The 26,819-nt window shown below is 43.4% G+C and overlaps 1 protein-coding gene across 3 annotated transcripts in view; it reads left to right on the top strand.

The window, feature by feature from the left end:
• The first annotated feature begins 832 nt into the window (after positions 1-832).
• grik5 (glutamate receptor, ionotropic, kainate 5) overlaps positions 833-26,819 on the top strand; it is an 86,099-nt gene continuing 60,112 nt past the window's right edge. The window contains exons 1-3 of one of the 3 annotated variants that reach the window (XM_056380599.1): positions 833-1,258; positions 1,947-2,173; positions 5,357-7,416. The gene's annotated coding sequence lies outside the window, so the exon portion shown is untranslated. Of the gene's footprint in view, positions 1,259-1,946; positions 2,174-5,356; positions 7,417-22,205; positions 23,591-26,819 lie in introns of those variants that run through there. The other 2 variants (XM_056380596.1, XM_056380598.1) reach the window with 2 other exon arrangements.

The following is a 26,819-nucleotide window of genomic DNA, read 5'->3' as shown; positions in this document are numbered from 1 at the left end:
GTAATCAGTAACTATTGCAGTCAGATAAATGTACTGGAGTAAAAAGTACAACATCCCCTGAAATGTAGTGGTAGGTAAAGTACAAATAACTCAGAATATCTCAGAAGTGTATCGCTCTTGACTAATGTACTTAAGTACATTGCAGCACAGTGCATGCCTGCATGCATGTTTGATCCAACATCATGCTGTGATAGGATTTATGTCTTTGTGTGTGTGTGTTTACTTCTCCTTCCCCCGCTTGCATTTGTGCATATCAGTGACATTATGTCAATATGTGCCTCCGTCTGTGAGCCCAGATGTGTGTTTGCATCTGATTCTGCTGTGTGTGTGTGTGTGTTTGTGTGTGTGTGTGTGTGTGTAGATATATAAGTGTTTGTGTGTGTGACAGTGCGTGATGTGTGTCATAGGGTATGAGGCGAGTTGCGTGGTGGTGTGATAGTGTTTGTCACCCTGAGCATGTAGCCATGTCAAACTCTGTCAGTAGTTTACCCTGGCTGAGGATGCAACACATCCCTATGATTACTCGCTCTCCCTCTCTCTCTGATGGCCCGCGCGCGTGTGTTTGTTTCAGATAGTGTGTGTTTTCTTCATGGCCAGTTTTTTTGCCTTTCCCCTTATTTCAAATGCTTATCGCAGAGACCGACAGAGATAAGAGAAAGAGAGAGAGTGGGTTGGGGGGAGGAAAGGGGGGGGGTTGATATACATCTTTGAGAAAAATACCTAGGAGGGAGAGAGAAAGAGAGAGAGTAGAGGAGTGGGTGTTGGGAAGGAGGAGGAAAGGGAGGGAGGAGAGTGGGAGGGTGCAGGGAGAGAACGAGAGAGAGAGAGAGAAAGAGAGAGAGAGAGAGAGAGAGCTGATTAGATTGGAGAAAGCCAAGGAGGTATGGGTATACTATTGAGCAAGGGGAGAGACAGAGCAGGGAGACACAGAGGGGAGGGTGACTAAGTGAATGCCGCTTGCCGTCGCGTGTCGCTGAATCACAGTGAAGTCCACAGGCTGGCGGACGGATTGGACCTGAATCAACAAATGGATACAGAAAAACTGGATGTACACTGCATGTTAGGAGAGAATTAGGGAGGACGAAGTCTGCCTTCATACCCTTCATTATCTCTGCATCAGATACTGCTGAGAGGAACCCACGGGGAGGGAAAGGAAAATAGCGGACAACTCATTTCTCTCTAACACCCTTGGAAGCCGAGGAGCCGTGAGCAAGAATAGAGTCGACTGTGGGACTGGTTGGGATTGAATATATGCCCAGTAAGTATTTCTATAGGCTGCAAATGCCAGTGTATGAGCGTTTGTACTGTGTGTGTGTGTGTGTGTGTGTGTGTGTGTGTGTGTGTGTGTGTGTGTGTGTGTATGTGGATTGATCCCTCTGGCTTGTGCACTGCCTCTGATGCTTTTTTTATGAAGAAGGAGAAATGGGAGAAAATAAGAGAGGGAGAAGGGAATGCAAATGCACTTGTGCTGCAATGTCTCTTCTGTTGTGTTACGCTGTTTGCATCACGAGACAGCTTTTTTTTTCTTCTGATTTGAACAACTACCCCAGACTTGACTCTGTGTGTTTGTGTCTTTTCCTCCACAGTGCCGGTGTGTGTGTGTGTGTGTGTGTATGTGAGTGAGTGTGTGTGTGTGTGTGTGTGTGGTGTGTGTGTGTGTGTGTGTGTGTGTGTGTGTGTGTGTGTGTGTGTGTGTGTGTGTGTGTGTGTGTGTGTGTGTATGTGGATTGATCCCTCTGGCTTGTGCACTGCCTCTGATGCTTTTTTTATGAAGAAGGAGAAATGGGAGAAAATAAGAGAGGGAGAAGGGAATGCAAATGCACTTGTGCTGCAATGTCTCTTCTGTTGTGTTACGCTGTTTGCATCACGAGACAGCTTTTTTTTTCTTCTGATTTGAACAACTACCCCAGACTTGACTCTGTGTGTTTGTGTCTTTTCCTCCACAGTGCCGGTGTGTGTGTGTGTGTGTGTATGTGAGTGAGTGTGTGTGTGTGTGTGTGTGTGTGTGTGTGTGTGTGTGTGTGTGTGTGTGTGTATGTGTGTGTGAGAGAGCTGATAATAGCAGCCCCATTGGTATTCAGTGGAGGGAGCTCCAGGATCTCGCTGCGCCTTTCCCCAGGATGGGATCACAGAGCAGGGATTGTGCTCGCCTGTGGAGAGCCCACTGAAATGGGTGAGTGTCCGTCCCTCTCTTCCTCCTTTTTTCCTCTCTCCATCCTCTTTCACCTCTCCTTGTCTTGTTTCTTAGATCTCTCTGTCTGCCGCCTCTTCCTCAGTCTGCAGTTGTGTTCAGTGCATTTTCGCCTCTGATGGGTTCTCCCTTCGTTTCCTTGTGTCTCTCACCCTGTCCAACCCACCTCCCTACCACTCCCCCACCTGTTTCCCTCCATCCCTCCTTCCGTCCTCTTTTCATCCAGCATCCATCTCTCCTCAACCCCCCCCACCCCCCCACCCACCCCCAACCAGACATAAACAGGCCTGTCCGGTTTGATGGATTTGGATGAAATCTAAATGGCTCACTTCAATTTGTTGCTTCTCTCCCTCCTCTCACCCCCCCCCCACTCCCTCTTTGGCTGTCTCTCTCTCTTCCCCACTTTGGCTGTGTCACCCCTCCCCCCCTCCTCGCCTCCATCCCTGTCTCGTTCTCTTCAAGCTCCTCTCTACATTCTGTTTGAATTCACACTGAAGACGTTTGGTCTCTTGCCTGACACGGGCAATGAATGAAGGTGCAGTGGATGTGTGTGTATGTGAAGGGTTCGCTGTATCTGTGTCTGTGTCAATCTTTTTTTTTTTTTTTTTTTTTTTTTTTTACAGCGTTTCATGTGTGCACGTCTGTGACACAATGCAGAGAGGGCAGAGGTGTGTTTTCAGCCTCAGTGTGTGGGATTGGTGGAACAGAGTGTTATGCAGTAGATCAATGTGTTTAATTGCTTCGGGCATGACAGCTGTGACACATATGAACATGCACACACACAGACACACACAGACACACACACACACACAAAGACGCACACACTGTCACTTGTTTTACACGCACCTCTGTCTTCGCACTCCTCGCTGACATACCTTCTGCACACCAATTCACACCCACCTACATCTTTTCACACCTGCGACACAATAGCATGCTAATGGTGCCAACAAAAGGTACGCGCACACTCACACACACACACACTAGCAGACACTGAGCACTAACCTAACTAGCGACCCGACACACACACAGACACACACACACACACACACACACATGGTCTCATCCTAAATGGTCCTAGGAGGATATGGGTGTCACAGGGGGGTCATATCTATCCACACAGCTGTATTGATTGGAGCTGATGCACAGAATGGCCTCTAATGTTTCATTTTAAAAGGACCATCATCTCACTGGACTCTGGAAAAAGGAACGAGCCACCAAACCTTTGTAATGATATTGTTTCGTTCTGTTAAAAGAGACGATTTTGACATCCACTTTCAAAGAAACACATTCTTCCTCTGTACTGTTGTGAATTAAGAAGGTCTTTGTCACTCAGTTGTGAGGCGTGAGCTTTTTGTATTCAGAAATGACTTTTATGTATTCAACAGGTGCAAACTGTTGCATGGTAACAGAGGTGAGACTACCTGTTGGGTGGTTTAGATTTGACATACTACTGCTATTTTTAGATGTTTGAGAAAAGGTGCTATGATTTATTAGGAAATGAAAAAAAAAAGAGAAAGAAACTCAACAGGCGTCTGTCAAAGCTCAGGCCAGCATTAGTTTTGCCATCAGCCATCTGCATGTGTACCTGTCTGCCTGGAACATTGTTAGTTTGAAGGGATGTAAGAATATGTGTTGGCACAATTCAGAGGGATACATAAATGTGACAATGTTGCTGTGTGTAGCTGAAAAAGTGATCAAAGAATAAACTAAATCTGATCAGTTGTGACTCCCAAAAGGTACAAGTTTCTGTTTACATACAGAAAATCCAAGAGAGCACAATGAAATCCCGATGCTGTGACGTGTCAGAGGCTTCAAAAGCTGTCTGAAACGCTTACAGTTTTGAAAATTCTTTGTACTACTCCCAAATCTAAAATCAGTTTGTGAGGAGATGTGCAAATTGGGGTTTGTTGCAAAATGAGAGTGTTACAAGTTCAGACGTTTTCATCTCTCTCTCTCTTTTTTTTTTCATTTTCACTAAAAACCCCAAAAGAAAGAGGATGAACAGCAAAACTTAAAAACACATTTTTAAGTATTTTGTAACGAAGGAGGAATAAATAAGGAATTTATAAGGAAGAAGTTTTTTATGGTTCTTCTAACATAATTAAAAACCATTAACTGTATTTTCTCAAACTATTTTTGAACTAAAGTAAATAAATAATAATAATAATAAATCCTGTCTATTCAAAAAATGAAGTTTGAACAAAATTGAACTGAAAGCATTTGATGTAACTCCTGTAATTTGAATGAGGCGCTCACAGCCTAATCCTAAAATTAGTTTGAATTAATTTTGCTCTTTGCTGTTTCACTTCACTTCAGACAGCTGTACTCTACAAAGTCAGCCTTACATTCATCCACAGAGTCGTCCATCTATGGTGTGAAAAATGCCTCCTCCCATTATGTCTCATGGTTTGGTGTCCTAATTACCCATTCAGCATGGCTCACTAGTTTTCTCCTTTTCACGTTAGCAAAGAAAAGAACAACAATAGGCCATGCGATGGTTCAGACAGTGTTTTCTACGCTACAGATTCTGAATAAGAACAGATCATTACAGACGGAATATTGAATTTTCTCCCATGTGGAAACACAAGTTTGAATAAATTTAGAAGTGACAGCCCTTGTCTACATCAGATAACTATGTCTGCTTGTACCTGACCAATGATACGAGCCTGGACTGCAGTCCTCCACCTGCCTCAGGCACATTCACCAGTCAGAGGTCTCTCTCTGCCCTTCAGTGTGCTCCCTCACATGCATCTTGACTTGGATACTGTGGTGCATATGATGGACAGCTAACTTGGAATTGAAAAGAAAGAAAGACAGCAGAAATGATTGGAGGAAAGCAGGAGAGGTGCAGATGTAAAATTGGATGGAGGGAATAGAAGAGAGATGTGACGGCGGAGAGAGTTTGAAGATGAGCTTGTTGGGGGAGAGTGAAAGGATCAAATCATAGAGTGAGTGGAGAGGAGGAAGGAGCAAACAAGCAGCAAAGTCGGAGGAAGAGTGACAAGGACGGAATAGACAGCGGGACGACAGGCAGGGTGGAGTGTGACAAGGAGGAGAATGACGTACGCGATAAGGCAGAGTGACACAAATGTCACCATGCTAACCTTTCATGCACTCTCCCTCTCTCTCTTCTCTACTTTGCCTCTATTCTTCCTCTCCTTCCAGATCTGAAGCCTCGCAGAGATGCACACCAAATGGGCAGCATGGAAGCCAGCACACACCCTCCAGCGACTAGCTTTCCACACCTAACTGCCTCCACCATCTCCAGGCATCAGCTCGAACCATCTCAGAGAGGGCTGAACTTGCAGAGTTGAGGTTGGACAGGCCAGACTGCGATACCGGAAGCTGTCCACAGGAATATCGCTGGAAGCAGAGAAAAGCAGAGGGTGACGAGCCTTAGAGGACGCGAATCGACTTACCACAAACCAATCAACCTGTTGAGCATACAGCTGGGCTTCTTGGACTTCTTCGAGAAATGAAATAGGCTGTAGTGATGCTTGAGCAATGGTATGGAGCTTTTGGACACATCCGGATTTATCGACCGGATATCCTATCGAGATTACGACACTGTTGTGCACACCTCAGAACCGGGCCACTTTTTCAGATTGGCTTGTGGGCAAAAGCGAGTAATTGAAAACCCCCCCTCGAGAGGCTTTCTGTTCTGATTTGGCGTGGGGGAGGAGGGCTTATATGTATTTTTTTTAAACGAACAATTTCAAAAGCCCCCTCTCTTTATCCCACATTCCCTTCCTCTTTCTTTTTCACCATCTTTCTCACACATTGCGGAAAAATACATTATGAAGCAGCACCATTCTTCTTCATCCTCCCTCTGTGACGGAGAGTGAAGAGGGACAGACTGTCCAGAATAGATAACGAGCACGGAGACTGGCACTGAGGAGAGGGAAAGGAGACAGAAAGAGCAGAAAATAGACGGAAACAGGTAGAGAGGGAAAGACGAAGGGAAGACAAGCAAAAAAAAAAAGAAAAAAAAAGAGAATTAACTAGGATTGTTCGAAATCCTCTTCGAGATTTACACTCTTTTTTCTAATTCGCCTGTGCCGTGTTGGAGGCTAGTTAGCGCAATGGGCTGGGGAAGGGTTAAGAGTTACACCAGGGGGGGCACTTGAGCAGGAGAGTAGGGTTATGCCCACCCCCTGCACCTGCCTGGTCTGTAACGGACTGAGAGATGGCTTGGTAAACAGACAGCTATACTGAGTGACAGACAAGCTCTGAGGCTGGTAAGACAGACAGACAGACAGGAAGACACAGCCCATTCCAAGTGTCAGGCAGAGAGCCAGGCAGACATCCAGTGCGGGCACAGTAAACAGTGTGCGAGTCATTGTCATTCTATGCAGCGTGTGAGGGAAAGACAGAGAGAAGGAAAGGAAAGAAAGCTGGGACGGAAAGAAAGAAGAGGAGCATCCCTGTGATTGTGGGTTCTGGAGGATCTCACTTCCTCTGCATCCACTTCAGTCACTACAGTGGCGAGCTCAAGCACTGACAAAACAGGCGGGGAGGGAGGGGGCTGTTACTAGAAAGGAAATACAGGTTGGAGAGAGAGAGGGAGAGAGGGAGGGAGGCAGGCAGAGAGACAGAGGGAGAGAGCAGGTGTCGAAAATCCTCCCCTTCATCTGCTTGTCATTTACTCCTTTATGTTCTCTCGTCATCTGGCGGGGTGATTGGTTTTCTGACGCCGGCGTTCCTCTGCTCATAGGCCCTGCGCAATCCTGAGGAAAACAAGAGGTGGGCAGACAGAGGAAAGCAGAAAAAAGACAGCATAAAAGGAAAGGTGGAGCCCTATTCTGATTGACTAATTTTTCACCCCTTTCTTTTCTTATTTGTCAAGACGGGCTCTTGTTATTTTTTCGCTTTTTTTTCTCCTAGAAGTAAGAGATATAAGGAAGAAAAACACTGGCCCAGTCAATCCCTCATTCTCCTTGTACACAGAGTTGAACCTCTCCTTTTATCAATTGTTGATTTTTTCTTGCGTTGTTCTCATGGGAATCTTTTTTCTCCATCTGAGTATAAACACTGGAATCCTATAGATTCCCTCTATATGTCCTGACATCCCCAATGACACAGTGTGAACCCTTCTGACTCCTCCACGCCGTCCCCTCCTTGGCTGAAGTGCTAAAACCCTGTGGTCTCAGATCTCAATGCCTGTGTTGACTCACTACTACAGCGATAATATGGCACAGTGCTTCTGATACCGTCTGATTCATTCTGTAAGTAGGACTCTCTCTCTCTATGTGTGTGTATATGTATGTGTTCACATGTACACTGCATGTCATTAGCGTGCATTCAGCTCATGTATGCAGAAACACAGACGCGGTCCGACTTTCTGCAGTGTTGGTTTTATGGTGTCTTCACAGTGGATTTGCTTTCCTGTGCTTACTGTGCTCCAGGCAATTTGAGCATGTGTGTGTGTGTGTGTGTGTGTGTGTGTGTGTGTGTGTGTATGTGTCTGCCAAAGAATGAGATTTTGATCTTACAGCCAAGCTTACAACAGCATCAGAGTGGTGTCAGAAAGAGGCAAAGGAGGTGCCTTTCTCTGTGTGTGTGCACGCCTACATATTGGTCCTGAGGTTAATTTGAACTAATTAGTGGTGAGTATTTTTGCTTCTCAGAGCAGTTTTTGGTTCTGTGTCAGTGTACTTGCATTCATTAGGGTGAGATGGAAAGGGGGTGGGGGGCTAAAACTGAAGAGGGTGAACCAGCTAATGAGAATGACTCTGATTCCCTGACTAGTTCTTTGTTGCCTCCATTTCACAACTAATGCTCTGAGCATTACGCCCTGGCTGCATATCATTTCAGCCTCCTTTATCTCCCTATGCGTTGCCCTCGATGAAACCCTATATGGAGACCTAGCCTCTGCAATGTCCTGTATATTACGAAGCCCATCTATCTCCGTGGACACATCCACATCTTTATACACTCCCACAGTCACCAGGCCCTGCACCGGGAGACGCTCAATCAAGATAGTCCCTTCAAACAGACCAATGAACTGTGAATAACGCCATTACACAAACTCCCAGCTCAGAGCATTACAGAGACAGAAAGATTGGGAGGGTGGAAAAAAGCGAGGAGGAGAAAGAGAGGGAGAGAGAGACTGAAAAACATTATGGTGATAGAAGAACAAGAGCAGAAGGGGGATGAGAGAGGAAACAGAGAGTGAGAGACAGAAAGCAACACATAGAGGAGGGAGGGTGAGAAAGAGAGGGGGAAAAGGGAGTGCGTTGGTCTAGAGGGGCTGCGGAGCAGGAAAAGACCTCTGCTCCATGGGAGCACTCTGATGGGCTTAGCAAGGCCCTGCTTTGTTCACACTGTTGGTCAGCCACTCAGCATTAAGATTACTAAATAATACGATTACTGCAGCTGCACACTGATAACACACTGCTGCCGATCCCCTTTGTCACTGTCAGAAAACCCAGAGAAGAGAGGAGGAGTGGCAATACGATGGCATCAAAGGCATGACGGCGCTGACTACACTGCGCGGTCACAAGGGCCCGTGCTTCACAACATGGCCTCTCTGCTTGTCGCTGAGCTAAAGTGGAAAGAGTTGGTGGCGACTTTTCATATGACAAGTGGCCATAAACAACAGGATACTAGGCGAAAAAATAATGCTAGCCAAGGTGTTTTCTCTTCAAATGGATGATCAATATTGTGCCATAAATTTGGACTTGGCCTTATCTTTTTTTCCCCCCATAGTTAATGTTGCACTGTCAGCTCCAAAAGGGATTAAAAACCAAGTAAACAGGAGAGCTCTCAGTATATTACCAGATTGCACATGTGTAAACATAAAACAAGCGTCTCCTGGTGAGATACCTGCCCCTTATCTTGATGTTTTACTCCACATCCTCTGGGTGGGCTATTTGTTTCATGTTCCCGTGCTTGACAGCTTTGACACAGATTCCTGCCAAGTTGACCTTGCAGTTTAAAGTGTAATAAAAGCTGAATTCCCAGGCAATGTTGCACATCAATACGTGTTCTCCTGGTAACTGATAAATGGTCTTCCACCCCTCGAGAGAGAGGGCAAAAACAAGCAGGCAGCAGAAAGTGCTGTCCATTCCTGCTCAGCGGAAGTAAAGTACAACCAACTGGACTAATATCAGGGTTGGGCTTGTCTCAAACCCCCTCCTATGCTATATGAAGTATTTCCACTCTCCTCTCAGCAGGAGCAACCATGAGCCTGCCGAGCTAAATATTAGCTTGGAGCAGGAAAAAGAAAAGATGCATTTAGCATGTGATAGTGTAGTGTAAGAGTAACAAACCAGAGCTGGGGGCACAAAACGAAATCAATGAATTATGACACACAGCACAAACATGCAGCTTAAAACAGCCCTAAACCGCTTCAAGTTGGCAACCGTTCATTTCGGTTTCTGTTCCCGTGCAGCGCATTTGTCATATACTGGAGGTTTCATGTACATGTCATGGAGTGTATTTGCTTCAGTGAGATCAAATGAACTTTGACCCCAGACCCTCCCAGCTGAGCCCCATGGTCACAAAATAACTGTATGACTCACCCTGCACAACCAGTAGAGCTCCAGTCAGAAAGCATCCATGTTGAAACACATGCACTCTGCTCAGCGAGTCCAGACATGCAGAAACAGAAGGGCAATATCGAGATGATGTGCCAAATTATCAGTTATGTGTTTTGTGTCATTTTGGCTCCCCTTTTTTAAGTGCTTTTCACAGCAGCAGTATGCTGCGTTGGTACAGTACGCTCCAATCATTTCACTCCACTTGGTCTAAATTGTGGCAGAAATGCACATGGTTCATAAGATAATCTTTCACGTTTAGTTTCAGAGCTTCCCGTTGCCCTTGTTTGTACCAGCTAGGTCCTTTCAGATCAGTGATCCCATCATCCCTCAGGGTTAGATTTTCTAATCGCTGGCTCAGATTTTATTTTCTGGTTCCACTTTTGGTTGTGCCTGACAAAAAATGTTCCTTGATAATCTTCCTCTCATGTTATTGTTTGGGCAAAACCACATCCTCACATTGTTTCCATCGTTAATCATTTTACAGTTCTTCGGTGGGAACATCTGTTCTTTCTTCAAAGGTGGTCAGCAGCTGTAATTTCTTTGACTGTGCCGTAATGTAGCAGGAAATGTTTCATTTATAGTTCTAGCAGGAGCAGATAATTGTCAGACTGTTATCAACGCCGAATCCATCATTTTCCTGTCAAGTTGGTGCCGTGATTGGCTTCTGCTATTCTGCCCCATGATGCCTCTTGCGTGACAGTTCACCCCTGAAGTGTCTCAGACAGCTCCTTCTCCAAAGCGAGCCAGGCTAATTTGAGATATGAGATCTCTTCTAACACTGAGCAGCACTTCAGTTTCCTCTGCCTTCAATCCTCCACCGCTTGACCACCAGCGCGAGGCACTGCAGCCTGCACTAAACCTTTGCTCCTCATTGCCTAATGGAGCACAAAAAATGGCCCTGTTTGCTTAGTCGTTTGTCCACTCCTGCTTGCTTCAGGCTAGTTGGCCTTGGGGGAAAGATTGAGTGAGTGTATGAGTGTGTGTGTGTGTGTGTGTATGCGTGTGTGTGTGTGTGTGTGTGTGTGTGTGTGTGCGTGTGTGTGTGTGAGAGAGAGGAGGGTGACAAGAAATGGACATTAGGACACACATGCCCTTTCCATAATGTGCTCCCAGCTGGGCTGTTTGGCTGGCCATAAAGTGAATGCCGCTAATGGCCTCTCAGTTAATGGAGTCATTAAGATTGGATTGCAAGAAGATAAAAGCAATGTGTATAATGTGTGTGAACCGGGTGGAAGTGTGATCGTTTGTATACATGTACTGTTACTTAAACGGCTTTGTGTATTTCTAGTTATTTAGTGCTTCAGTAGCTTCTCTCAGGACAACATGAAGGGTGGCAGTGACACTCTTCAGCATTAGCATTAGTAGAAAAGGTCAGTATTCTATCAGCGTAATTGTAATACGGTCTGAAGCTCAGGTGATCAGACCCGGCCTGTCCTAATCAGCCGGCTGGCGGAGGCTCAGAAAGTCACAGCTATAATGTTTCACTGCTAGATTGCTCCTGCCTTGTGTGAGTGTGTAAGTGACAAAGGCTGATAAGCCTGATAAGAGGTCACTTCAGGACTTTTCCCTGAGAAAATATGGCTTGGCTGGCCCAAAAGCATTGTGGGTAGTGTTGCGTGTTGTTTTCATGGTGGTATGATTGCTCATTAAGCCTATGTCAATTTCTTGATTCTTACCAGAGGGTTTGCTTATGTCACCGCGCTCATCATGTTTCAAGCTTCAGCTGCGGTTGTTACAGCTCATCTCATTCACTTGTTGTATCCAGTGAAATGCTGCCTTTAATGTACCACAAGAAAAATTAACCTCAAATCACATGATAAAATAATTAAAACAGAATAGAAAACGCTTTAAGTCAGGCAGAGTCAATAGTTTGCCTGCTAAACTTTGTGTATACCCAGCCTCATGGGTAATAACCATATTTGTCTGTCAAAAATAATCAGTCCATTTATCAGAAGATCAAAAAATATATTTCAGAGTGAAAGAGTGCACCTTTTAATCTAATCCGTTAGCCCATAGCTGGAAAATAGAGTCTCAGCAGGGGATGTCATACTGCAATGACCTGTCTGCAGACTCCTGAGGACGCCCGAGTTCATGCTGTAACATGAGGAAAACTTGTTTAATCGCCCTGTTATTTTAAGAGGATAGTGAAGGCATATTTTAAGAGCGACTGTTCGGATCAGAGATTTAATTATTGTCAGTCATCACAGTGTAAACGGCTGTAAATTATAATATATTGAAATTGCATGTGTATCTGTTTGGGGAGCTTTTTTGTAAAGCTGTTTGAAAACCCCAGACAGTCTCACTACAGTACGAGGGAATAAGTCTTTTGTTACAGCATGAGGTGAAGCACTCTGTAAGCAGCCTCGTACTGTTCATCCACTCTGTTACTATTCTACATAACTGCTTTTGTGTGAGAAATTGTTCAAAAGTCATTCAGGTAACAGCATTGCCAGCCTTGGTCTAGTGAGTCTATTTTACATTTTAATGTTTCACTGCTGCGCCTGCTGAGCGGCGGTTTGGCTCACAGTGTAATAATGGCACTCATCATGATATCTACAGGTATCGCCTCTTCTCTGAAGCTGATCATTAATACACGTTGGACTCAGCTCAGCTCCACTCGTCTCTTGAATGTATTTGCTTTGATGTAACTTGGGAAAACAAAATGCTGTTTTGCCTTAACAACAAGACGAGCCCTGTTCAGTAAGATGGCTGATGGCTGGTTTCCGAGCTCTCTCGTGCTTGCGCTGTTTTTGTTTATTTGTTCCATCTTTTGCAACTTCAACACAATTACTTTCGCTAGAGAAGAAGCGCCGAACACCCGACAGTCCACTCCACATCCATCTTCACGAATGCAGAAATGTTCGTGGAGATTTTGGTCAGACGAGACGCAGGCAGCAGGTACTTCACCACCAGCACCAGCACCAGCACCAGCACCACCCCCCCTCCACTCACCTGGAGAATCTCTGTTCTCTAGCCAACAAAATGGATGAACTGCTGCTCATCAACAGGACAAACTCTGGCTTTTCACGCTCGGCTGCCTTGTGCTTCATTGTGCTTCACTCTGTACTGTGTGTAAGTGCGCTGAGAGCCACTGGAAACTGGAAACAGATTCCTTGTATGCACAAACATATGCTCGGCCAATAAAGCTGATTCTGACCCTGATATTAAGTGTAGTTGAGCACCTCCCGTATAGTATTTTCAAGCAGTTGTTGTTTATGTGTAATATACACGTACCAAATATACCATTGCTGTAAACAAGATTTGCCAGTAAAACATAAAACATTTCACTGCAAACAAAGAACTTTGTCTCCTCTCCCAATATCTGCAAATAAAAAAAAAATATTTCTGAAACACAACAATTTAAAAAAAAGTGTAGCCCTTAAATCTTCATGTGATGAACCAAAAACATAAAATGTACTTTGTCTTCGATATCGACTGAATCAAAAAACAAATATTTTCCTCTTTTATGACATCATTAAACCTGCCTGTTTCTGTGGTAATGGTAGTGCACCGGAACATACCTAAATTCTCCTTTACGTACTGTAGTTTTTAAAATTTTTTATTGGACAATATGTTCATAGTTTAGGTTTTTACCCGTTGTCAATAGACCATCTTCCCTTATGCAAGAGTTATGAATATTGCACTGAAATCTATTCTGTAAAACAAAAAATGAATTATTCATACAAAATACATATTTGACTGAGATGTCCATGGAAAATGTCACACTTAAAGATCAGACATGTTCACAAGTCTTTTCCAAAGATAGATAACGTCATACTATATTTATGTATGACATTTTCAGCCTGTGGCAGGCATAATTTGAAACAAACAAAGAGCCAATACCTTGTCTTAGTTATTGCCCGAATAAATGTGTGTGTTACTATACAACATTAAGACCGCTGATATATCGCGCGTTAAATTATAATTCTCTGTCTGCTTCTCATTCATAAGACCGCATTTCTTTACCACTTCCATATTTTACCCTGTGTCTCATTGTGTGTCCACAACACTGGTATTTTGGGATTGTGAGTCAAGAGCCTGTAATCAGCTCCACCAATCAGAAGTATTAACATGCGAGTCAGTTCCAGCTCAGCTGGCTCAGTCCAAATGGTGATGCGGCAGTTGATTATGGGCTACTGCCTGATTTTAAACTGCTGAATATTTAATTGACTCAATGAAACATAATACTCCAAATGGGCTCACATCAAGTCATTATAACTGAATTTAAAAAAAAAATACAACAGATGTGATTAATTAACTCATTTGTGGGGGTTATGGGCTTTAGATTTCCGCAAACGTGCGGTGGGCTTGAAAAATATGGCAGCATTTTTTCCGCTGAGTCAAGACTTGTCCGATGACAACCCCCCGCCATTGCCCCCTGCTGCAACCACATACACAGATGTGTCATGAAATAGTAGAATATTATCTGCATCAGTGCCTTTTTGATGTATAACTTTCAGATTAGCTCAGATGTAAAATGGTAGTCTGAGCATAATGTTAAATTCAGACACCCAGGGAAGAAAGTGTTGACTGTAATTAAGCTCATATGAAGGTGTGCGTGACATAAAGTAAGAGTGCTTTCCTAAAGGAAAGTAAATCTTTAAACGGTCTGACACTTTCCTGAGGGCGATAGTTCTCTACTTCACTTAAGCTAAACAATAGCAGCACATATTCCAAGAGGCTCAGGGTGGAATGAAAATGATTTTTTTGTCTCTGGTTCAGTAGTACTTGATGTAATCCAAGTGTTTGACCAGTGTTTATTTCACTTGAGCTATATTCACTTGCTCGAGAATCAAGTGTAAAGCTTGAGTAATTTATCCAGTGCTTTTCTCTGTATCTCCAAGTGCTGCGGCGACTTTGCACCAAACCCAGAAATACAAAACCAAATGCTACACGCATAAATACTGCATTTGGATACAAGGCGAATGACGAGGTGTTTGTGTTTTTGCATGTGTGAGCTTATTGTATGTCTACTGTTTATACATGAACATCTGATGTAGTCCGTGTGTGTGTATGCACATGTGTGTGTGTGCCATGTTTATGCATACCATGCTTGTATGTGTGAGATAAATGTTGCGGGGGCGTTTTTGCCGTATACAATGTCATGATGAGTGATCTGTCAAGATGAGAGCCATTTCGTGCTCTCCATGTGTGCATATAATGCCTTTGAATTACATACATGATAGAGAGGAGTGGGCGGATGGGGGGAGGGGAGTAGGGGATGTGGTGGTTGGGGTCCGCTTTCTGCCGATGTCATGGTTAGCGTTGGTGTGTGGTGGATGCCAGAATCAATGTATTTCGCACAAGTGAAGCTGTGGTCATGCTGAGAGACACAGAGGATTTCATACTGCTCATGAGACAGTCTTTGATCCAGGCTGAGAGAGCATAAACTCTTCTGATTCACACAGGCGATACCAGCCTATTAGCACCTGCAGTCAGCACAGCTGAGGCTGACTGAGCTGAGCACAGTCTCGAGTACAAAATAATACAAGAAAGTCAGCAGGATAATTTGGGACACAACATATTGTGTGCCTTACTTAAAAGCTGCAGGATTCAAGCTGTTCAGTATTGGGTATTACTGAACAAATTCAGGATTAGGAATAGATTCTAGGTATAAAGTAACAGGTGCTATACTGACTTTTATTTTATTTAATGACATTTAAACTTGCAATGACAGACTTTTTTTTTTTACCATTCAGGCACAGTGCAGACAAGCTCTAACTACAGCACTGACATATTATTGCCCCACCAAGTTGATATGTGAAACAGTTTAAAAACCTAGTAATCATCACTGAGTATGAGTCACCTGGCCACCTGATGAATGAAAGACCAATGTTTTTTTCTCCACCATCGTTAGGGGAAGTATCCAGATCTTTAGCTGCGACATGCTCCAGCTTCACCAGCAAGTAGCTTATTTTGCCTGTTTGCCATTTGGCACTGAGCAGGTAGCGTAGAGTGGAGTTTGAATGCTTTTTAGTTGAAAACAGCTTTGTATTGAATCTGAAAACGACACTGATGAAAGCTATGAGAGTGAGCCAAACAGTGAAGCCAAAACAAGGAGCTGAAAGATGCTAAAGCACTATTTTGGGCTGAGGGGAACTGCATTCTTTGCACATTATATACTGCATTGTTAACGGTAAGAAGAATCTACACCAATAAATAAGATTTTGTTTGTGTAATCTGATTGTATTCTGGTGGAAAATCCAAATACCTAGAAGATACTGGAGCTAATTAGCAGTTATATGTTTTTTTCCCCAGTGAAGATTCATTGTTTACCTGACAATGGCAGACCTTTGCCCGCTGCGACAAATGAGGACAAAACAAACAAAAAAACAGCCATCATTTGCACTGCCTGAAGATTTACGTAACCTCACCTCCTGATATCACCATTTTCCAATTTCGCCATCTAGTTTCAATGGGACGTAATCAGTTGCTAGCGGTTGGCCTGTGGCACTTGCTGGTGATATTTTGTCTACAATAATAACAGCAGGGCCCCATAAGGGGATAACCTGCCTTATTGCTCAATGGATTTACATACAGCAGGTAATCATTCTGACCGCAGGCTATGTGTGACTGATGGTGTGTGTCAGCACTGTACATGCAGCCTTTGTTTTCATTTGGCAATCAGGCCTGTCGGGCCATGCCGCTGTAGAGATCAATGTACCGTTTGGATGATTGTTATGTGTGTGATTGTCAGTGTGTATGTGTGTGTAATTCACCTAAATGCTTACCTGTAGGCCATCATCTTTGCTGCCTCCATGTATCCATCTCACTCAGTGTTGCTGTGAAGCAGAGAATACAGGGAGCTGCTTTTGAGGGGGACAAAACCATTAAAATAGCAACCTGATTTACTCTCCCACAGTAGCTTTGATATTAAGACACTGTTGAACTATAATCCATTTAAAAAAAATCCCAAATTCAGAAATGTGCTAATAAAGGGAAGGGTGTGTGTATAACCATATCCTCCAAGGCTTCAAGGGGATGTTGGAGGCAGACGAGAGGAGGTGTGGGGGAGAGGAGATAGGAAGCGATAGCTCAGCAGAAAGGAGTAAAGTCCTCTGGTGGCTAGCTAATCTGCCAGGCTTAGGGTGGCTGGTTTTCTCCGTGCCCTCATGGAGGAAGGGGGAAGCTCTATTGGGCTCACCTTTCAAGCTGCATGGGCCACAGCCACATGGGGAAACCCAAACACATTGATTAGCCGTCAGGAGGGGTGGGATGGGTGGTGATGGGGGGGCCTCCACCTCCACAGACCACCTCATCCAGCTGAGGCCACTGCTTTCTCACGGCAACACAGGGGCATGGCAAGGAGAGGATTGACGATGGAGGGGAAGCAGTCAAGAATGAGGTGGAAGAAAAATGAGGAGGGTGTGTTGAGCGAGAACAATCAACAAAAAGAAAGACAGGAATCAAACAAACAGGCGAGCCCAGAACAGCCGTGTTTTGTTTTGCTCTGATCATAAGCCAAAATCTGGGAGTGTGCATGTGTACAAGTGGGTTTGCATGTGTCTGCGTGCGTGCGTGTGTGTGTGTGTGTGCGTGTGCGTGCATGGCAGCTGCTGAGTTGCTGTGTTTATCTGTGTGAAAGCTTTACGGTAAATAAAGCTTGAGTCCTGGCAGGGAGACAGGTGCAGCAGGCTGGGCCAAAGGAGAGCTACTGTATCTCAGGAAGAGAGGGAGAGCAAGAGGAAGAGAGCAACTGTCTTGAAAGTGCCAACCGGACAATCTTTTGAAGTGGCCCATATTGGCATATGATGAATAAACATGAGCAATGTTTGCTTTCGAGCAAAGCAAGGCTGAAGGTGTGAGGCTCATTAGAGACCAAGGGGCCATGTTGATAAAAGAACTGTGGCCTTGATCATTTACTGCACTGCAAAGCCCTGCAAGTTCATCTCTTACTATTTATCATTTTAACCCTTATGTTCGTCTAATCATGCATGCACTGATGAGAAGGAATGGTGGAACTAATTAAAAAGAAAATTCCACAAAGCTGAAGAGTACCATGTAGACATGAAAACATCTGAGATCATCTGCTTTACTATATTATCTATTCATTGCTCAGTATTTCAAAATTACCTACCAATTATGTTGTCAGCTACCTAATGATACTATTTTGTCAGCACATTTATTAAGAAAGCCGTTATAATAATCTCTAGAGTTTCACTGTAATGCCATTTGGTAAGGAGAGGTTTTACATTTTTCAGTTGCTGGAAACAAACTGATGATAATGTCTATTACTGCTGATAATGATAGTGCAAATTACATAACTCTCTCAGCACTTCCACTCCAAATCATAACTCATCTATAGGAACTTGGAATATTAACCCAGTGCTCCCCCAAGGCTGAGAATATGAACCAGCACCTTATAAGCCAATGCAGCCCGGTGCAACGGTGGTGTGATTAGAAACCCTGCCTGGCAAACTGTTAATACATTCGCTGGAGTTTGATAGCCTCCAGTATGGCAGGCTGCTGGTTATGAATAACCCTCTGCATAACCGACCCTCCCCCACATCACACGGTCAAATACACAGTTTTCACTGCCTTTCGATCAGTGTTTTAGGCTGTGCACTATAAGTTTTTTCTAACTAAGTGAATACATGTCAGAGCACGAGGTTCATCTGAAAGCATTAGGGGTATCAGTAACAGCCCTTAAGTCTTTCTGAGGCGGATCGGGGTGGAGATTAAACAACATCGGTTAAAGGGAGACGGGAGGGGAAATGTGTTTTGGTCTTATAGGCATCTGACAGCTCCTTCATAATAGTGAGCTAATCCGTTTTATACAGTGTGTGTCTGTCTGTCTTATTTTTCCTACACACATGGGCAACATCCAGACACACAAACACAGCTGTACCACATGCACGCAGGGACAAAGGACGCACACACACATGCATACGTGCACGTATGCACTCATGTGTGCAGACACATGCATTCCTAAACACTTAACACATTAACAAAACAGTATATAAACACTCATCTTAGCATTCTTGGCTGAACTGATGCAGGGTCTTTGAACTGTTGATAATTTCTTGACATGTTTCATCATTTCAACTTGACATCTGTCAAAACTGCTCAAGCCGCCGTCGCCAAATAAATGCTGTCCTCCTGCCAAGACCATTGCCAGAAAGTATTACTTCAAGACATGCTATTGGCTAAGGTGTGAAAGGCGAGTGTGTGGCTATTCCTGGCGCGGCACTACAAGCTAGTTAGACACCAAACTGACTCATTATAAGTGCTAATGACAGGTGTCCTTTCGTGTTTGGTTTGCTGTATGGAAATGTTGCCAAATGCCTGCCATCACTAGTGTCAAACCCTGCAGTGTGCACATATTCTGTAGGATGAGGTGCCTTATCTATTGCTGTGCACTTGTTCAACTCATTAAAAATTAATTGATATGTGACATTTGATATCCATTGTTGAATCACTTTAATGACATTGATGTGACAGACTCAATTCAGCCAGTTAGGCTGCATCAGAGTGAGAAGTCCCTCCTATTGTTATCTCCTTCATCGCACCCTGTGATTGCACAGACCAATTAATACGGATTAACCCCCCATCCAGTTCAGCCCGTGCTGCTGCCGAATTGTTGTGTCATTTACAGAGCATCATGGCTGCCCCAGCTCACTCTTTGTTTTTCGCTCCACTCTCTCGGGGGCTGTCGAAAGTAATAATTGTGTTTCTTGCTGTGTGATAATGCGGTGCTCTCTGTTCCTTTCGGGTCTGTATTGAAATCTCGATCCTGTCCCTCTGCAGTGGCTATCTCCCTCCGTATCTGAAGAACTGATGGTATCTCCCTCCCCCCGTGAATTTCCTCCTCTCCAGTTGAATTATCCATTCTCCCCCTATTGCTCTCTTTCTCAACTTTCAATATTTCCTCCCTGGGTCCCCTATCTTCCTCCTTTAACTCTCCTTCGCTACATTTCCTCCATCTTGCTCACTCCGTCTTACTTTCCTGCCTCCTTCTCTCTGTCCTCTGTCACAATTCACTTTTGGCTCTTATCGGTCCACCTCAATCGCACTCCTCTGTCTCACTTCAGTGTTACTAGGTATCCTAAAGACGTTTTTGCATGTCTCTGGTCAGGAAGCATCAGAGTGTAACCTGCTAAATTGGAATGTTATGGTGAGGAAACACACGCACACACACACACGAGAAACCCTTGAGTTAATGGACAATTTACCTCACCTCATTGTTATTGCCTTTACATTCATTAAGCCCCTTCTGCTCTCTCCTCTGCCTCTCTGCCTCTCTTTATCTTTCTCCCACTCACTCCTTTACTCCTTCATTCTCTGCTATCACGCTCTCTGCCCTGGTTGTCTTCATCCTAAAAGCCTGGCTGCATTCTTCTTCATTGTGCCCTACCTACTGTATGTTTCCTGTGGCTCTGCAGTTTCCCTTCCCTCTACCCCCCCCCCCCCCCCCCCCCCCCCCGGCTTCAGATGTCCAGCCTGGTTCCTCCAGCCTGCTGGAGTAAATGGTAAAATAATGGTAACAGCCAGCCATAAATCAACCCAATTGAAAAACATCACCATTAGAGTCTCCCTCTCTTTCCCTCCCTCATCTGCTCTTTTCTGTGCCCTTCACCTTTGTTCCAGGAGGAAGCGAGGGAGGGAAAGATGACTATTAGCAAGTGTTGTGGGGGAAAACAGAGGCTTCCAGAGGAGGTGAAGGATAATGAAAAATAAATACAGCACATACGTTACTGTGTATGTGTGTGTATTTGTTTCTGTGCACGTGTGTTTGTGTGCTTGTCAACTCCAGAGAATGAGATCCAGTCTTTAAACTGTTACTGGTATGTGGATGCTATGTGCTCTGTCCTGACCCGAAGCTTAGAGGAGAAGGCTCATGTGGAAGGAAGAATATCCTTGTGTCAGCACATCCGCAATCCGTTTCTCTCTCTCGTGTGTTAGTGTGTGTGTATGTGCGTGTGTTTGTGTGTGTGTGTGTGTGTGTGTGTGTGTGTGTGCGTGCATGGCCAGGCATGTATTACAGGCTTAAGGGAGGGAAGAGAAAAATGCGTCACAGTGAGAGAGATAGCGCGAAATGGCAAAAAGAAAGGAGTGATAGCGAGAGATATACAGAGGCAGAGTGCATGATGGTAGTAAGAAATTTGCAACATTGGGTGGTGAGTGAAGCACCGCGTTAAAAGTGATATGACACACAGACAAGCATATTGTAGACACAAAAATTCATCTATTCTCATTCATAGAAGACAAATGCATTGATACAGAAACACATCCATGCACACACATATTTAGTTACAGCAGCTGATTGCAGGCTACGGTGCGTTGTTCAGACTTTATTGGACCAATAAATACCAGCGTCAGACAGAGGACTGTCTGGGTTTTGGTTGCTGTGGTGATGCTTGCCAAGATACATGGCTGAGAGCAGTGGTAGGGAGGTGTTTAGATCCTTTACTCAAATAAAAGTACAAATACAACAAATACTCTTATTACTAACCAAATTCTTGCATTTCAGATCTTGGCTTAATGGTCAGTTCACCCAGATTACATGTTTGTTTCACCTGCTTCTGCTGGGATCTTGCCATTCTTGCCAAAGTTTTCATATTGCACACCCAGGTTTTGAGAAATCAATCGTTGAGATTAGTGCCTCCATCCCAGTGCTGTATAGGTGAACTGAATTTTGCAGCTCACAACCATAAGAAAAAATTCCTTTAAAAATTTCAGCAACAAAGTGTCTTTTCAGAAATAATGTCCCAGTTACTCTCCACAGACTGAACTATGAACAGTTTTCACTGGAACTATATTTATTCTCTTCCCAAGAAATAGACCCTGTTCCCTATCATGGAATCTGGACAAACTGTCCCTTTTTATGAAAAATACAGTTGTAATATTATCAAAATATTCTTGAAGTTCATAAAGAAAAAGCACTCGATATGGTGAATGTCCCCTTTAGAGTGTTACAATATTAATATATTGTTAAACAGTTACTGACGCATTAACAAGTAAGCAGTAATTTAAGTTAAAATTAACTACTGTAGTGTTGGGTACCTAAAGCTGTTAAATAAATGTAAATTTAACAATTGGTGTTAAAAAAAATAAAACAAACCAAAAATCAACAAACAGCGGGAAAAAGAAATTCACATAAAAATGCATACTACAAGTATTCATGCATGTACTGTATGCCTGCACTCACACTTGACTGAACCATACATGCCGTGACACATCTTGACAGATACACACTCATCCACACATCCTTATAGACTCAGCGCAAAGGCCACGCTGCACAGAGGTGCTGACGGCTGTCATGTTAATATGCCAGGGAGGTTGGAGGATTGGGTTGTTACCAGCAGGATGAGTTGGAGGAGCGGAGAGGAGTGCGAGGAGGAAGGTGGTGTGTGGGGAAAAGGAAAACTTTCATTCGTGAATCATTTATTCAGCTCTTTTACAAAAAGTGACATCTACTCCTGCAGAATGATTAAGTGTACAGAAAGCCTTTTATTTATCTTTGTACAGTATTTCAGGCAGAGTAAATCATCATACTTTTACAGAATACATAGTTGAAAGGGCAGAGCAAAAATTCAATGTTATTGTTCATCAACTTTCACATTCTGGTGATATGAATGCATTGTGTTATTGCTTTTAAAACCCTCCCCTGAACATCCATTGTCCAGCAGGAGTGTCTAGCTTTAGATTTCTCCACATGTTGAAGCAGTTCACATGAGACTGTAGTAAGAGAGGAACATAACAGGAGAAGTATAGAAAATGTGTTAAACATTGTGTTTATCAGCTCTAATGTAAGATGCAAACATGTCCAGCTAACTAGATTACCAAGTAGTGACACCAACGTAGTGTTATCATATCATTAGTATTAAGCTACATTACACTGTGGGGTTTTACAGGTTATGTTACAAAGAGCCCCATTCAGTCACTGTGGGGAGTACCACACTGCAATACCATGCTTCTACATTAAAGTTTATAGTAACGTCAGTGGCTCTGTCCTGCTCTTATAGGACTTTGGAAAAATTTGCACTCCAGTAATCCCAATATCCCAGATAGTATTCTGTTTGCCCAACCCTGTCTCCCAGAAATTATGTTTCTATAGTACCAACAGAAACAACAAAAAATAAATTTTGCAGGAAACATAATTGTTGGCTGGATTATGTTAGAGGCAATGCATTTTTTGAATGAATGAAGCAGTACCATTATGAACAGCAGTGGAGATGCCAGGATGTGGTTGGGGTGCATGGCGGGTGTACAAAGTGCACATCTGTCATACCAGAGACTAGGATTCACATATACAGTCCAGTCTGTGGTTAGTGTGCAGGCAACCAAAAGTGCTTTGGTTAAGTGTATGGAAAGACTGTGGCTTTTGTTAAATGTAAATAAATATGTTGTGTCTGAGTGGAGTTTTTTCTGTACTGAACTAGATCCCAATCCTTCCCTATCCTGAACCAAGTGCTGTGAGTGCCTAAAATAAACCATAAAGAAGTTTAATAATGCTGTGGTCACCACAAGTGGATATTGAAGTGCTAGATTGTTCAGTAAAAAAAACTTTGTTTAAACTATGGAAAAAAAATACTCTGCTATGATTAATAGTTTGTTTAACGTGGTTATCCCACGTAAAAAGTAAGAAGAAAAAAAAGGGAAACTGCGGCCGGAAGCACATCTACACTTACTTCCTTATTGAAAGTCTGGATCAGGCCTAGCCCCGCCCACCACCGCTGCTTGCGCTACGTTGACAGGTGAAGAGGAGAGTTTATCAAGCTGCTTAGTGGAGGAAACATTGGAAACAGAGACTCAGCCACATGTTTGACCCTCGGTCACACAAAGACACAAAGAGTTACTTCAGGAGTGAGGAGTTTGTTGTGCACCAAAATCAGCGACTTTAGGACGTATCAGAACGGTAAGTGTAGTTATTTGTTTATTTTGTTTGTTAGCTTGTAACTGGCAGTGGCTGTGCTAATGCAAACTCAAGAAAAAAAACAGCAGCAGGTTTTTCAGGCAGTCTCCAAAAATTACATGTTTATGATCAAGAGACAGAATCCTGCCTAATATGACTCTTGTCTGTCAGAGGCAAAGGGTTTGGGGTACGCTTTCACAAAATACTGGACTTTAACATGAGAGATCACAGTTTATCTAATATTTCTTATGGACACTTAACATTGTTTGTTTTTTTTTAAACTGTGACTGCAGTCATTCCCTAACCTTAACTAAATTGCCATTATTTTAACCATGATGACAAAGAGCCCCTAAATTTAACAAAGTCATAATTTTTAATCTGAGCCATTATCTTTCCGTAACCAAGTGATTTTTTTTGTCTAACCCAAACCAAAACTTAACCATACGGTGTAAGGTTCAGTTTTACTTTTGCAACAGAAATGCCAATATAGAAAATAGAAACAGGGAGCCTGCTTTCGTCAACTTCTGTGTGACATCAAGAGCCCATAGTTTCAAAAAGTCCTGTCTTTTGACTGGTTCAATCTGTCATTGTTATCATCTCAAATGCATATATGCTGTGCAAAAACAGAAAGCTGCAAAGGCATAACAACGCCACTTTTGACTATTTTATATATCATTTTTTGCATCATTAATTATAACAATATCTGGAAATATGTTATCAAAAGTGTGATATTGATTTCAGCCATATTTCCAGCCTCTAATAATGAGTAATCAACTTCAGGTCATGATAGATTGAATGCAAAATGAATAAACAGAGGTGTGGAATAGAGGCCCTCCTATGCAAATGTTAGTGGATGCAGCGAGTGGTTTATGAGATGAAGATGAGCGGTGTGTGGATGGGGGAACGAGGGACAGAGGGAGATGGGAAAGAGGCTACACAGGATGCGGGAGGAGAGAGAAGTCAAGACTGCGAAGGCAAGAGGGGATGTTGATGATAGGATGGAGATACACAGGGCAGGGGGAAGGGTGGAGGCATGTTGTGAAGGAGTGGGGAAAAGGGCGGAGGGATTATTGGAAGGAGGGAAAGGAGGGGGAACTGTCCTCCATCCAGCAGGAGTGTGGTCTTCACTGGCCCCTGCGGCACTGTCTTCCCAATCTCCATCCCTTAATCAAGAAGAAGAACAAAGATATGCATGTTATTAAAAATCAGGCCCGTCAAAGGGAGCAAGGGAACAGGGGAAAGGGAGAGAAAGAAATAAATAATGGCATAGTAGAGTATAAATATAGTGATATCCTCCAGGCATGTTCTATCTATCGCTCTTTTTTTTTCCTCGGCCATGAAGGAATTGTTCTCTCTCTTTCGCCTCTCTCTTTTAAATAAAAGTGAAATGGTGTTGATTTTCATTGTCTGCCTTCGCTATGTCTCCTCGTCCCGTCTCTATTTTAGTGCCGACTGCCCATCTCTTTTTTTTTTCCCTCTCTTAATTTCTATGTTCTGTGAGTGGCTCTCTCTCACTGTCTTATTAGCTTTATTCTCATTCCCTGTCTCTCACCTGTTCTTCATTTTTCTCTTACACTCACCCACCCCCTCCTCTATCACACCCTTATTTTGTGTGATGTCAAGCTAATCACTCTGCCACTGTTTCTCTCGGTGTCTCTCTCCCTCTCTGTGGTGTGAAAGTGATTATGGTGGATGGCGCATTATGTGCTTTGTGGTGTGTATGTGTGCGTGTGTGTGTGTGTGTGTGGGAGTGATGATGATGGCATTTCGAAAGACAGGTGAAAGGTGAGGCACGGGGCGCGGCTACAGACAGAGGCGTCAGTGTGTCATCTTTTATCAGCAGTATTTAATAGCGGATGTGTTACCCCAGTGTAATTTGCGGCTCAATGTGGAATTATACAATATTTACAGCCCAGGGTAATTAGAGGGCTGCAGTCAGCTATCACAGTGTCACTGAGGACACGGACAGTCTTAATTACATGTCACATGTTTGGATTTAGTCAGACTTTAATATTTGACTAAATCCAGTAGTCAAATCTGTCTATCCAGTAATAGAACAATAAGACTAAAGCTGTGTCCCAATTCCACACCACACATCAATTCTAAGCTGGTTTTAGATATGTTATTATGTGTTCACACTGGAAAAGTGAGAAAATTAAGTGTATTCAAAATTGTCATCACACAGACTGAAGAACTCTTGATTTTTGAGTGTCTGTTGATGTACGCTGTTGTCTCACAATACAAGGCACAAAAGAAATGGAGGCGTTGCTCATGTATTGCATCATATCCATATCCTTTTAGTCAGAAAAAGTAAAGTAAATTGACTGCTGGTATACCAACAACCAAACCAATGTACTTTGACAGTTAGTATATAGCGCATACTGTGTCCAATTAGTATGTAATAGGGTTGTTGCTTTTAAAAACAAAAGTTCGAACAAATGAGAACAAACATGCAATTTGTTCAGATTAACATTTTAGGAATGATCCCAGCAGGAGTACAAGGCGTGCACTGTTGCACTTACACATTGACTAAGGAAATCATTACAGATCGAGTATTTAATTTTTTCCAAATTTGAATAGCAATTTGAATTTGGATGGGATTTGGATTAGGCTGTAATGCTCATTACACACCAGAAACCAAAGTTTGGCAACTTTGGTAGTTTTGCTATGCTTACATATTCTTACCACTGGTGGGGCAGAATCTTTAATTTGGCCTAGTGCTGGAATTGGAGGAAAGTTAATAGTTTTACATAAACAGTTTCTCTTCTTTTCAGTGGCTATTCTGGGATATTTCAGTCTCAACTTTGACAGATTACAGCACTGTTTTTAAAAAACCCAACCCCCCCCCCCCCCCCCCATACATTTCAGTGGGACTGCTGTATTGGCTCAGTGGGTTTGCCAGCACAGAGGACTCTGGCAAAAAGATGCAGGGTCGTCGGGCAAAAAAGTTGAACCTGGCTCAACTTTTGCTGCAGTGCAATGCGGCATCATCAGGCACTGTGCTGTGTTGGCCAGACACATACATGCAAGCACATATTCCTGGCAGATTACTCTGTGATGTGAATGTCATATTTCGACCATGCAATCATTGAAATGACAGATAAAATGACTGCTGCAGTGATAACTGTCCAGAGCAGTAAAATCCTCTCTCACAGCATTAGAAACTGCTTGCAGCCCCTTGCATTTTTTAATGCAGGTCTGTTTTTGATCTGAATACTAAGCAATGGCTTTT

Source organism: Seriola aureovittata, chromosome 7, assembly GCF_021018895.1.
Source record: "Seriola aureovittata isolate HTS-2021-v1 ecotype China chromosome 7, ASM2101889v1, whole genome shotgun sequence".
Taxonomy (NCBI): Eukaryota; Metazoa; Chordata; class Actinopteri; order Carangiformes; family Carangidae; genus Seriola; species Seriola aureovittata.
This window is presented reverse-complemented; position numbering and strand designations above follow the sequence as displayed.